The sequence below is a fragment of the Nylanderia fulva genome, unplaced genomic scaffold (assembly GCF_048542155.1).
Source record: "Nylanderia fulva isolate GAGA-0341 unplaced genomic scaffold, ASM4854215v1 Scaffold29, whole genome shotgun sequence".
NCBI classification, from domain to species: Eukaryota; Metazoa; Arthropoda; class Insecta; order Hymenoptera; family Formicidae; genus Nylanderia; species Nylanderia fulva.
In genome coordinates this window covers 1,006,734-1,019,515 of record NW_028190358.1, presented here as the reverse complement: position 1 = coordinate 1,019,515, position 12,782 = coordinate 1,006,734, and the positions used below count along the sequence as shown (strand labels likewise).

Sequence of the window (12,782 nt, the reverse complement as noted above, 5' to 3'; positions counted from 1 at the left end):
CATCTACCGTTAAGGATTCGGATAAGTGCTATGTTTTATAGACGCGTTACGCTGATCGTTTTAACGGGTCGGGATAATAACAAGGATAATGACAATGAATATTTGCGCGATCGTCGCTTCTTCTTACGCATAAATCATGAAAAGCATCGACGACTCATCTTTAGTAATAATAAAGCGAGTCAAAATTCATTGTCATATTCTTCTGAAAAAAATAGTAACATTTATTATGTTATCTTTATTTAACGCAAAATATAATATACAAATAATGTATAAATAATATGTATGTCTCTATATAAAGGATCTAAAATTATTTAATTCAAATTATATTTATACATTAATTATGTTTTAAATGTCTACCAATTTTAAGCGAAGCGGCATACATAACAATGTTACGTGATCCTGATAGCTTAAAAAATCTTCGAGGATGATACCTTGTTGCTTTCTTATTAAGGATGCCTTTGTACTAAGAGCCGCGATTTTCAAGAAACTGTCTTATATCGCAGGAGCAGAAACAAATCCGCCATCTCTGGATGTAAGAAACTGTATACGATAGCTGATGCTCTGGATGTCCCGGTAAGCTGACTAGGAATGCATCCCTCCTGCTCAATCTCTCTTTCTATTTCAATCAACTTGTGTCTCCCTCTTTCCCTCCTTGCCTTCTATTTTCTTTCTCTCTTCTTTTTTCTCCCGCTTTCTGTCCGATACGACATTCGAGAAGCCTTCATCAGGCCCCAATATCCAGGCATATCGTTTCGTCTGGCACCCTGTCGGAGGTAGATCAAATCAATCTCGATCGTGGCGTGCTGTGCTCGACCCTTTTCTAACTTCTTGAGATGTCCGCGTTAATATCATGCCGCGTGTGAAGTAATATTATTCACCGTATGATAATTCTCAGCTACCAAACCAGTTCAACCACGACTGCATTTTCGGAAGGTTAAACTCTAAGAGGATAACTGAATACCTCAATGAAATTAAAAAAGCCGGATTTTTATTATACAAAAATTTTCCGTCAACCCTTTTCTCATATTCTATGTATATATATCTTAATATATATATATATCTATGTAATAGATTGTCGTTGGACAATATGAAGTATCTCCTACACTGACAAAATACAATTCCAACCATCACATCTTTAATTATTTGACTGACAGTTTGTCGCTTAACAACGTGTAAATTGTTCGTATCAACATATACTTGTATAAATGTTCAAAATCATGCGCATTATGGAATTTAAGAACTATGAAATTAATCGTCTGCCGAAAACACTTTGCGGTACTGCATCGAAACCAATGTTTCTTATTTTAATAGTTAAGTGGTTCATGTCATTGTTTATATTAGCACTGTGCCTTTTTATTAATTTAATTTATTTTAGTCTGTTGAACATTTTGACTGATATGCACATGCCAATAATTCAACTAATTCTCGTGTTTCTTTTTATTTCAACCTTTTATGAAAAAATGTAACGTTTGTCAGAATAATCTAATAAATATGTAAGCATTCCGTTTCTACAAGATTCCGAAGAGATACTCATTCGGCACCCATACACACACACACACATACATCTAGACGCACATGCATTTACGCCTAAATCCGAGCCAAATTGTGTTGGTAAACACGGGCTATTGTTCGCGAAGGAAAACCGCCGGGACGCGTTTACGTCACGCCGCCTATTCTGAAAAGTAATCTACACCGTATTGTCGTCGAGACGAAGCGCGCGCCCGACCATCCACGAAAGACTTAGCGCCCCTCCTCTTCCTCCAGGGCTCTTTTCGCTCTTTAGCGCAAGCTTTAGCCCCGCGATATTCACAAGGACGCCGCGGCACGATCTGTCACGGGCATCGAGAATCGCGGTCGGATGATCGCGCGTAAGCGTGTTATTCGCAGCGGCCTTTCAGACCGGCGCGGCGGTATCGTTGCTTCTTACCCGAGGGTAAGCACGAAAAGTGGGGGTAAGTTCCACCACGTCGGCATTGGTCGCCATCACCACCGGGATTATCTCCGGTGTACCCCATGCGCGCTCTCTTCTTCTTCCCTTACCTGCGTCGCATTCTCTGAAAATTTAAGAGCCCTTCGCGCGAAATATTACTCCGAGTAGTGCCAGACACAACGGAAAGATATATACATTCGCATCTTGCATTTACGTGATCCAATTGTGATCGTTGGATTTTTTTTGTTTCGTTAGCTAATAAAAAATGTCATTTTTTGAATTTCTACATTTTTTTTTTCTACATTTATTAAAAGACGGTTTATCTCAAACTGTAGAATTCCAAGTTTCAACGAGTTTTCGTTAAGAAATATATTATGGGCTTCCGTCAATATATTCCGACTGCAAAGTGGCTAAGAAAGTTTGTGGGAAAATACATATTTATATTTAATTTTCATTTTTTTTTTCTTATATAAATTCAGTAGTACCCGAAAAGATAGTTTGACTTCAAGTGTATAAGTTCGTTTTACGAACTGCTCAATGTTTCGAAACGAGTATACCTTCTTTAATATTTGTTCTTCGGTAAACTCGAGTAATGTAAATATTGTTCCACTAACTTTGCGAAATTTTCATAAAAATTCAACTCAACTTAAACACATTATATCAAATCGATATCACGTTACATTTTTAAGCTGTGTGCCTACAGTTAATTTGTTACAGAGTGCAAAAAATATCTCGCATACTCTCTTAAAGGCGAGAATGCCAGATAGAGGACCAGAAGGACAAAGATACAGACACGCGCGGCTTTCTGGCCGTTTTCTATCGCGCCGCAGCTGTAAAGCGCATACCATCGGCTCGGTATCCACGATGCCTAATTTTCGAGAGTATGTCTAGGGGGAGGAAGAGGGGGGGAGCCAGGAACCACCTGGAATCCCGGATCAAGGGAGTGAGACTATTCGGATGCGCCGAGCCGTGCAACGAGCCCCGCCGCGAAATAAGGGATGCTCCTCCACCCTGTCCCCTCCCTTCCTCCCCCTTCAGCCCCGCCGGTTTCGACAGTGCCGTAATGCGGTAACCTTCTACGACTATCGCTTTTTGCGACGGGCGCGCATATACATATATATATATATGTACAACTAATACCGTGTCGTTTGGGGCGGCCCTCGCCCGAAGGGTAGAAGAGAGACTTAAAACGCGAGCATACTTACCGCATGTTGCCATAATGAGTCGCGGGGTCGAGTGCACCGGGGAAGAGGGTGGGGTCGGATTCCCCCTTCCCCCACTTCCTGCTCTCTTTTCATTCAACGCCGCAAAGAGCGGCCGATGCCTCTAAAGGAAGATTAAAGTGCCGCGATCCTCGGCACAGTTTGTTTATCGGCCGGCTTTCTCTTCCACGCTCTTTGCCCGTGTCGTTTTTTTTTTTTTTTTCACTATCTTCTTCTTCGCTTTCCTTCCTTCATCTTTGCCTTTTCTTCTCTCCCCATCGTGCACTTTGTATGCGTCCGATCCGCTATTACGAAGCAATAAAACCGAGGAGCGCTCTTTTGCAAGGAATCTTTGCGCGTTCCAAAACTGGAGACGATAACGTAATATTGATATCCAACAGGTATGATAGATTAAAGAATTTTAACCACTATATTTATCTTCATTTCGAGTTTTGGCTTTTTTTCTATAATTCTATATATTCTATATGATAAGCATCCCTCTTTTGCGATGCGTATGAATAATTTTTCTTCCTCGTTCTAAAATGATTGTAAATTACGTAATATTGATATCCAACAGGTATGATAGATTAAAGAATTTTAACCACTATATTTATCTTCATTTCGAGTTTTGGCTTCTCTCTCTTTTTTTCTCCAATTCTATATATATATTCTATATGATATGCATCCCTCTTTTGCGATGCGTATGAATAATTTTTCTTCCTCGTTCTAAAATGATTGCCGGCAAATTGAATTGATTAGTGTACATTTCTGCCGCATTGCTCGACAACTGTATACAAGTTACCTATTCCTCGCTGACAAAGCGTATGTAAAATCACCTCTCTATGCCGCAGTACGTATGGCGGTATATGTATTACGCGCTGGATGTACAAGGGTTCAATCGCGGTTTTGCGAGGGGTTGGAAGTCGGACGCGGCACAGGGGATGTTTCGGAGAGAGTAGGGCGTACACACACCGGCGGAGGGAAAACATGGTGGCCAACTGGTTGCGGCATTCATCAGAGGCGGTGCTCCGCGTACCTTTTGAGATCTCGTCTTTTTTATCCTTTTCCGTGCACACGCGTACCTCGACGCGAAGAGGGACGGGAAAAGGGAGACGCGAGAATGGCTCTCTATGAGAAAAACTCTCCATTGAAAGTCCTATCGACGAGAAAGGAGCCGCCTCCGTGTCGGCTCCCTTTGCGCGATCCGCTTCGATCCTTGGACGAGGAATCATCGGGAGGTATTTACACCTTCTTTACGCCGAAGAGCCGCACGCAGCGCATTATCGTCGGGCTCTGCTCGATCATGCGTGGCGCGCGCGCCCTGCCATTTACAAAGCTGCACGTATACGTAATGGTAAACGTCGTCACAAAGAAAGCGCTTTTCTCTCTTGTAAGCCTGTGCTATATATGCGTGTGTGAGACTCTCGCGTAAAAATAATATCTTTCAAGTCGTGTAAAAAAAGGGCGTATTATTGATATCTGTGAAAAATTGCGTAATTATAGAACCGGTATATTCGTGTCCCTTTAATTACGGCCGATACAATAATTCAATCTCTGACGGATCGATTTTTATTACTATATGTATAGCGAGAGAACCTTTTACTCGTTATTTCGTCGGCAATTTTCGAAAGATGACAATCTGTTCCGAAAACATGTGTATTCTCGTAAATTGATCATACCTCGCGAAAGTTTGCGGATGAACGCGAGAAAAAGCGGCGGCATGCATTCGAAGGGGAAGAATGGAAACAGACGAGGCAAATCTCCCTCTCGGATGTTTCCAATTACATTTACGTCTCTCTGCTTTCATCCCTTCCTCCTTCTTCTCGCGCACCGGTGTCTGATTACACCGCGATGTCGGGCGCCCCGGTTTGCCGCAAAGAGAAGATGCACTTGCCGAGATGCACCGGCGCCGCGAAGCCTGAAATCAGAGAATAACAAAATTCACCTATAACGCCGCCCTGTGTATAGACCTCGGAGAAGGGCGATCGCGAAAAGTAATCCGATAGGGTAACTATTCGGCAAAATTGGCGTTTAAAGAAGGCCGATATCGAGAGAGAGAGGGGCTTTTTATATACTCGTTATCGTACATGAATAGTCGATTGACATCACTGATGTATATTCAAATATATATCCTGTCACACGCTATTGTTTGTTTATACGAAATGTTTCGCTTCATATATAACTCGCGTATTATTTATATATTTGTATCATTATATATATATATATATATATAGAGATTTTTTTTAAACGAGGTAAAAGCAGATATCGCGTTTGTAGTAAATTGCTCGATTGTTACCGCTGTTGTTATTATACGTACATGGCTAAATCAATTACCGGCAAATTGTAATTATTATTCTCGGCGGCGTATCTTTGTCCCGCGTAATTTTTTTTGTTCCGATAATCACATTGCGCCGATCTCTTTTTGTCGTGAAACGACACATTTAAAGCCCGCGAGCGCATAATCCATTGTTCACACGGATAATTTTATTAATGTACGTTAATCCGCGTGTTCCATGCGTTCAAATGCCCGTATTGCAGTTCGTTAACTTAATGGCGATTATCAGGATGAAATACAACTCGTAAATGCGCGAGGCGCAATCCGGATAAGCCGAAAGGCAATAAAGAGGAATTGTAAATGCTTCGGATGAAAATGCTGCCAACAATGCGGCCTCGATAGTATTTTGTTCGTGTTAAACGTTCGAATAACACTGTTGCGTATATGAAATCGGTTCGATTAAAAATACCGCTAAGCGCTAGTTGTTTTGTACAATATTCGATACAATGATAGGCAGAGAATTATATAAAGTCCCGCGTGTATGAATTTGCGAACGATACTGCGAAAAATTGGCAAAAAAACAATATAGAAATTTACAGTCATATTATACAACTAGAATAGAGAGAGAGAGAAAATATATTCAATATTTTGCACGACTTATTTAGACACGGTTAAACAATTGTATATGAATAAAGAAAGAAACTATATAGATTATAATTAACTTATTGTTAGTTTTGTACGATAGCGATTATCCGAAATGTCAATGTTGTATGCATGGGATTTGTCGCGTTTCGATTCCGACTTGATAAATCCAATTGTACGCGGTGGCCAAAGCCGAAAGATACACGAAAACCGTATCGAAAGATACGCTACCGAACTTTGACAGCAACTTGCTGCCCCGTGTTTCATGGCTATCAACCAAAGACTACCTACACTAGCTGCAGGGAATGTTAGCGTGACTGTGGCAACATAAAGACGTTATTATCCTGATGGTTCTCGCATAGTATATATATATCTCCTCATCATTCTTGCAACTCTGCGAATCCGATTAGAAAAAGTGCGATAGATGCGCTTCTTGGAATGTGATGATATCTCTGTATTTATTTTACAGATAAATCTTACGTAAGTCAATTTTTTAAATATAACGAGAAAAATTAAAATAAAATATATATTTTTAATATCTTATACTCTATAGGTAGAAGTAAAAGATGTAATTCAGCTCCAAAATGTATAATTAAAACCTTCAAAATTCGATTTAAGTCACTTTCAAATTCAAAGTATAGCCACACAGAAAGTCAAAAATTGACTAATAAATATAAGAACATTTTTTTGCGCTAAATCATTCAGGCATATATTGCGCTTTAAAAATTTCAAATCTTATCTTTTCCGTGTTAATCCGTCTATCATTCGACTATTTCGTTTGTGCATTTTTATTTTGCAAGTTTTCGCCGAATCGGTTATGTTGTCATCCCTCGTTAACTATAGTCATCTCTATCGGTTGTTTCGAAGGCCAGACGGGACGGAACTTTCGTTTAACGTTCCGCGCACGACATCGATTCTCGTGCTCCGGCTTCGATTAATCACGCCTGGCTGATTAATTGCATACTCGGTCGGATACACGTATTTAGTGTCGCGAGGATAGCGAGATCACCTTGCCTGATAATTAGGTACTCTTCGACTACGTATTGTCCTTGCGTATATATATATATATTCGTGATAAAATGACGCGAATATTCGCTTTAATTAATCTGAAAATTACTGCTTGATATACAAATGAACGCAACTCTGGTGGATCCTACAACGTTTAGTTAACTCTTGATTCTTCTTCTCACTTTTTTATTGCGTCCATACATGTGAACGGAAATTCGAGATCTCTTGAAAAATAGAAAATAATTAAAAGAAATTTAGAATATTAAAAGAAATGTGATTGAAAATGTATAAGATCTTATATACATTTTTTCTATATATACTTTTGTTTCCTACAAACTTCAATTTATTTTAATACAGATGTGTCAAATATTTTTATCGACGATTATATCAGGCTGATGCAGTTTTTTTATTTCCACTCGCACATTACTAATGGCAGGGAACAACGTGAGGGATAAAATCGTATTGTAAAATCAATTTCCCGTCGTATAATACTAGCAATGTGAAGTTATGATTGGTACGAACAATCGGCAAGCATATACATGTGCGCTTTTCGAATATAAAAATAATTGGTAGTCGACGAGGTTTTTTTTCGCGTGCGACGGGGTTTTATACATACCGCGACGAATGATCGAAATAATTTGCGCGTCGACTGTATGTAACTTTCTCGACGACTCGCATTGTATCTATATACACATTGCATTTTTTTTTTTTTTTTTATTGCGTTATTTCCCCCGAGCGCGTCGTTAATCGCGCCGATTGCGAGAAAGGGTTAGATACGCAGATAATTGGCGCCTAATTGGACCCACCTGTTCCGTTCGACCGGGCAAAGGAAAATCTCTCTTACGGTATTTATTTTAAGCGAAAGGGTTGCTCTCCTTCTTTTTTCATAATCTAGCACTTGCATCGATCCTTTCAGCAACAGATAAAAAGAATCGTAGATTCTTTAAGAGGTCTCTTTAATCGCTTATAAAAATTATTCTTCTATCACTCACAAATTAATGGATACGTTTTTTTTAGGATGACAATGATTACGTTTTTATTGTAATGTATTCCAAGTCTTACATTTTCAGAGATAATATATAAGCACAATAAATCATTCTTTTTTTATTATTTAATGTATTTTGTACTACAAATATTATATATAGTATCGTAAATTACACACACATATACACATGTATAGTAGATACAAAAAAATAAGCACTATAAAATAAATTAAAAAAGTAAACATTTCAACTTAACATCAGCTTTATTATAGATATATATTACAAAAATGCATTTTAGTTTTAGTTTCTGCGCGACTGTTTCGTACGACTTGCTTTGTATGCGAGGTAATCGTTTTAAAGCGCTCGCTAATTCTCAAAGAAAGAGCAAACGCCGGTTTTTACTCGCGGCTGCCATTATCTCTCATTAGAGCGGGTTCTTTTAGCGGAATCCCACCGCGTTTCTCTTATGTCAACCCACTTATGTATGGACGGAGAAAATGTGAGAGATAAAATAAAGAGGTGAGAGGAAGAGGGTGCGAGAAGAGGGTTGGATAAAGTCCCATGTACCGACACAATGCGCTCACGCATATATGCGATTGCATATACAGACAGAAACGGAAGTAAAAAAAATCGGATGAATTGCCGAAGGCAGATAAATCGGAGGGTGGATTTGGACGATGATTGCATGATGGAAGCTATGCGTGAAAATGGCATTAGAATGTCAAACTCGACGTTCGTCCACGTCAAACTATTCTTAGCCACCTTATATTCAAAATACGTATGAATCGGTAAGATCATGAAGAAAATTCAACAAAAAATCAACAAATTCACATAAAATCCATTCATATTATGTATTTATAATCGCAACGAAATAAATTGATCAACTGTGAGAATAATCTATCCGACTAAAAGTTTATTTCACGTAAATCTTAATTGTTAAAGAAAATGATCGAAATTTTCTTCATGAATTTGACAACTTATATAGTACTTATAAGATTAAATACAATCAAGCATCCGAAAAAAAATTCGATAAACGTCAAAATTTAAGTCGATATAATAAACGTACATTGTTATATATTGACTTACGCTACTCGATACACCCTAATATTAGACAAAAATGAGTTAAAAATTTCGGAGCAAATGTCTCAATTATCCTACCGCATAGCATTAGAACCTGTCACCCTAATCAAAAAATTCGGAGCAAAGAAATCGGAGGCGAAGAAATCGGAATCGCACGCGCGGAGAAAAGAAGAAATTTTCGGAAGACTCGAGTAGTACAGCGTAATTATCGTCACACATTCACGCGTGCACACAACAAACAGACTTACCTCGCGAAAAATCCGAGTGGAGCGAGTCAATGTTGGCGGTAGACAGGGAAAGAGACGGACGACGGTGACGGCGACGGGCGACGGCCGACGACGGCGTTGCGTGCGAGAGTGGCGTCGCGACGCCGGGCGTCGGCGTGAAGCTCGCACGCGCTGCGTTCCGCGGCATCCCGCGCCGAAAACAATGGCGTCGTCGGGGTTTCCCCGATCCAGAGCAGGGGAACCGCCCATGACAGGCGCCGCCTCCGGTAGAATGTCAGATCGCGCCGATCGGGCCGCGTCAAAGGCGCCGCACGGAGTTGCGCGACGCCGAGCTGCGCGGCACGATTGTAGTTTATCCCCACTATCGGCGAGCGCGACTAGCCGCGGCCACGCCATTCAGATCTGGCTCCACCCAGATATACCAGAGCTGGTCCTGGTCGAGAAGCCTCGTCAGGGGCCACGTTGCCCGGAGGCAAGGCAACTGCCTGGTCGACACTTCGCTCGTCGAGGACGAGGGAGAGAGAGAGAGAGAGAGAGAGGGAGCGTGAAACAGGGAAAGGAAGGAGAAAGGATGAGGGACAGAGACGACGTGTGGCGTGGCAGGGGAGAGAACAGGGACAACACCGTCCGAAGGGAGACGGTGTGTGTGTCTGTACGAGGGAACGCTTGCTTAGGGGTGGGGGTGCCGAAATCGTGCGGCAGGGATCTCCGCATGCGGGAAGGCAGACTCTGGTGGTCAATCGGGCGCCGCGCACCGCAGCAGCGACGCGTCACTGCACCCCTGTTTTGGGAGTCGGGCACGTGCTTCTTTCCTCTCCACCGACGCCGCGCGTTCAACTGCACTCCGGCTAGCAGCATCTCATCCGCAGCCAGCCAGGCGCGATAAACTCCGATAAACCGCCTGGAGAGAAGAGCCGCGCTTCTTCACGCTCCGTACCCGGAAAGCATTATCGCCGAGACAGCTACTCCTGGATACTTCTTGCTCCTTTTGTAAACGCGGGGGCTCCTCGCGCCTGACAAATAATCCTCCGAGTGAGTACATTTATATCGTACCCTGCCCATCCGCGACCTCTTGAGAACCTGGGTCCCGCTGGGTCTCTCGGATCTGTCATCGTGCCGCATTCGCATATAATTGACACCGGCAACAATCCGCGTTTAATCGCGTCGAGTCAACAGTGTGGATTCACCTACGTGCGGCGAGCGTCGATGCACTCTCGTTAAACTGTGCAATTCTAGTGTGTCAGTGAGATCAGAAGTTAAGTCGCGGCATATCCATTCGTCGGCAGCTGATTCCTTTCCTCGAGAGAAGGCCCCATCGGCGCGGCAAGCCAAGGAGGGCCGCGAGGGCTCCGGTTCACGGGAGTCGCGCCGGGACAATACTGTGAGTGGAGCAACGTCGTCGCGGATTGTGCTTTCAGCTGGTGGCTGGATCCGGCCTGACCACGGCCATTCTCGACACGGTACGTTTCGCATTCGCAGTTTGCGATTAAAAGTTCGTCCGGATTTCTCAACTTCATTTTATACCGACTCTGCGCTCTAGTTTAAGATTCTTCTTTGCAGTCGCAGACTTTTCTACGCGCGGCTACAAAAATTCAGAACAAAAGCTTATATCGGTCAACTAATTGATTTATATATAACCGAACGATATAATCAAAAGGCTGGTTAAATTTTAAAATAAACACTATAAACAACGGCTAATACGAGCTGCGAAAGTTAGGATGGTAAAAATTAATAGTCCTTTTGTCACTTATATACAATTTAATACGGGACGTTTGTGCTTCTTCAGCCACTCCTATGAGTGATTATTGAGTGGCTGAAGAAGCACAAACGTCCCGTATTAAATTGTGTATAAGTGACAGAAAGACTATTAATTTTTACCATCCTAACTTTCGCAGCTCGTATTAGCCGTTGTTTATAGTGTTTATTTATATATAAATTTCGAAAATTTGGAATACGATCATCTATTTTCAATTGTTACTTTCTTTTGATTTATTACATTAGTTGGTATATTTTTAAATATATATTTAATATTTCGAAATTGGATAATGATTCTATGTATGAATTAGAGTTTCTCTTAAATTCTTTTAAATTATGTTGTTCCTCTTTTTAATAGACGAATTGTGTATCTCTTTTCACAATTCTGGAGATTTGATTGTGTGCTGCAGGTAGCTGTCGGATTTACTGCACTGTCGCTATATTAATTTTTAATTACTGATTACTGATATAATTAAATAATGATCATCTTTAGAAAAAAAAAGGATTACAAGTAAACCATAATTGTCAATCTAAATTAATTTCCACGTTTCATGTAATCAATTTCAAACTGTATTGTATGATACAGAGTCTGAATACTACAGATTTTTATAATTTTTTGATAATTTGCTCCATTATCGAAATATAATTTCTATATTATATTTTTATTATATACATATATATTTTTGTCTTATTCTACATAATCATTTTTTCGATTAGGTATAAATAGTTTTAACTTTTAACAATATCTAACACACACATAAAATAATAGTTTACTACAAATTACATGTATATAGAAATTCTATGATACTTGTTTCATACTTCTAAATAGACAATTTCCATGATTAAGAATTAGCAATTTTTATGAAGTTTTGTTAATTTAAACACAAGGTTTAATTCGACAACACTAGAAGATTCGCTTATCTCATTTAATAATAAACGCAGAGAATAATATCTCGTTGCTCGTCACGAACGGTGGCGAAGAAACGAATTTTCCCTGCGGAAAACTGCCTCTTATTATCTATAGAAAACTGTAATAAACGGAAATAGGGGTAATAACTTGGACGCGGCCCGACGCGACGCGACGCGACGCGACGGTTAGCTACAAATTGCGCGTAGCGCACAATGGCGTTGTTAACGCCCGAGTACCTCATTATGATCGCGAAAAAAGCTGTCGATTGCAAGCGGAATGCACCGCACTTGTTTAACGAAAACACGAGAGGCAATATCGCGGTGCCTTTTATGAGAGAGCTTCGATTTTTTAACGTACAAGAGAGACGCTCTATTTATGTTCCGATCTCGTTCTAGAATCAATTTGAATTTGAAGTTGTGTAACTTGCGCGATGAGAAAACTCAAAATTATATTTCAAATAGAAATCGAGAAACGAGAGAAAAGTCTTCATTGATCTTATTGTTGTTCTCTTATATTTAACGTCGTTATTGTATAATTCACTGTATAATCATTATATTTTGTTATTAAAATATTATAGAGAATTTTACTATCGCAATTTCTATATAAAATTTTAATGCGTGTGGGTTTTTAATATTTTTCTTTAATATTTCTCTCTTTTCTCATTATTCGTTATATTTAAATTTTAATGAGTAAATCGCAACGTTCTTATTATCTACTTCGTAAGCAGCACTTGTAATTTTTAAAGGGGAATTATGAGAGAGGAGCGTTAA

At 40.2% G+C, this 12,782-nt stretch overlaps 1 protein-coding gene and 1 long non-coding RNA gene across 4 annotated transcripts in view; one reads left to right on the top strand and one right to left on the bottom strand.

Annotated features, from left to right (window-relative positions):
* Positions 1-215: 215 nt before the first annotated feature.
* On the bottom strand, positions 216-9,835 carry LOC114933161 (uncharacterized). Its single transcript, XR_014924984.1, has 2 exons — positions 9,369-9,835; positions 216-5,050 (listed from the first exon to the last, which is right to left on the bottom strand). It is a non-coding gene; the product is annotated as an uncharacterized LOC114933161 (long non-coding RNA).
* toy (paired box 6 protein twin of eyeless) overlaps positions 9,779-12,782 on the top strand; it is a 34,739-nt gene continuing 31,735 nt past the window's right edge. The window contains exon 1 of one of the 3 annotated variants that reach the window (XM_029305644.2): positions 9,779-10,807. The gene's annotated coding sequence lies outside the window, so the exon portion shown is untranslated. The remainder of the gene's footprint in view (positions 10,808-12,782) is intronic. The other 2 variants (XM_029305645.2, XM_029305643.2) reach the window with 2 other exon arrangements.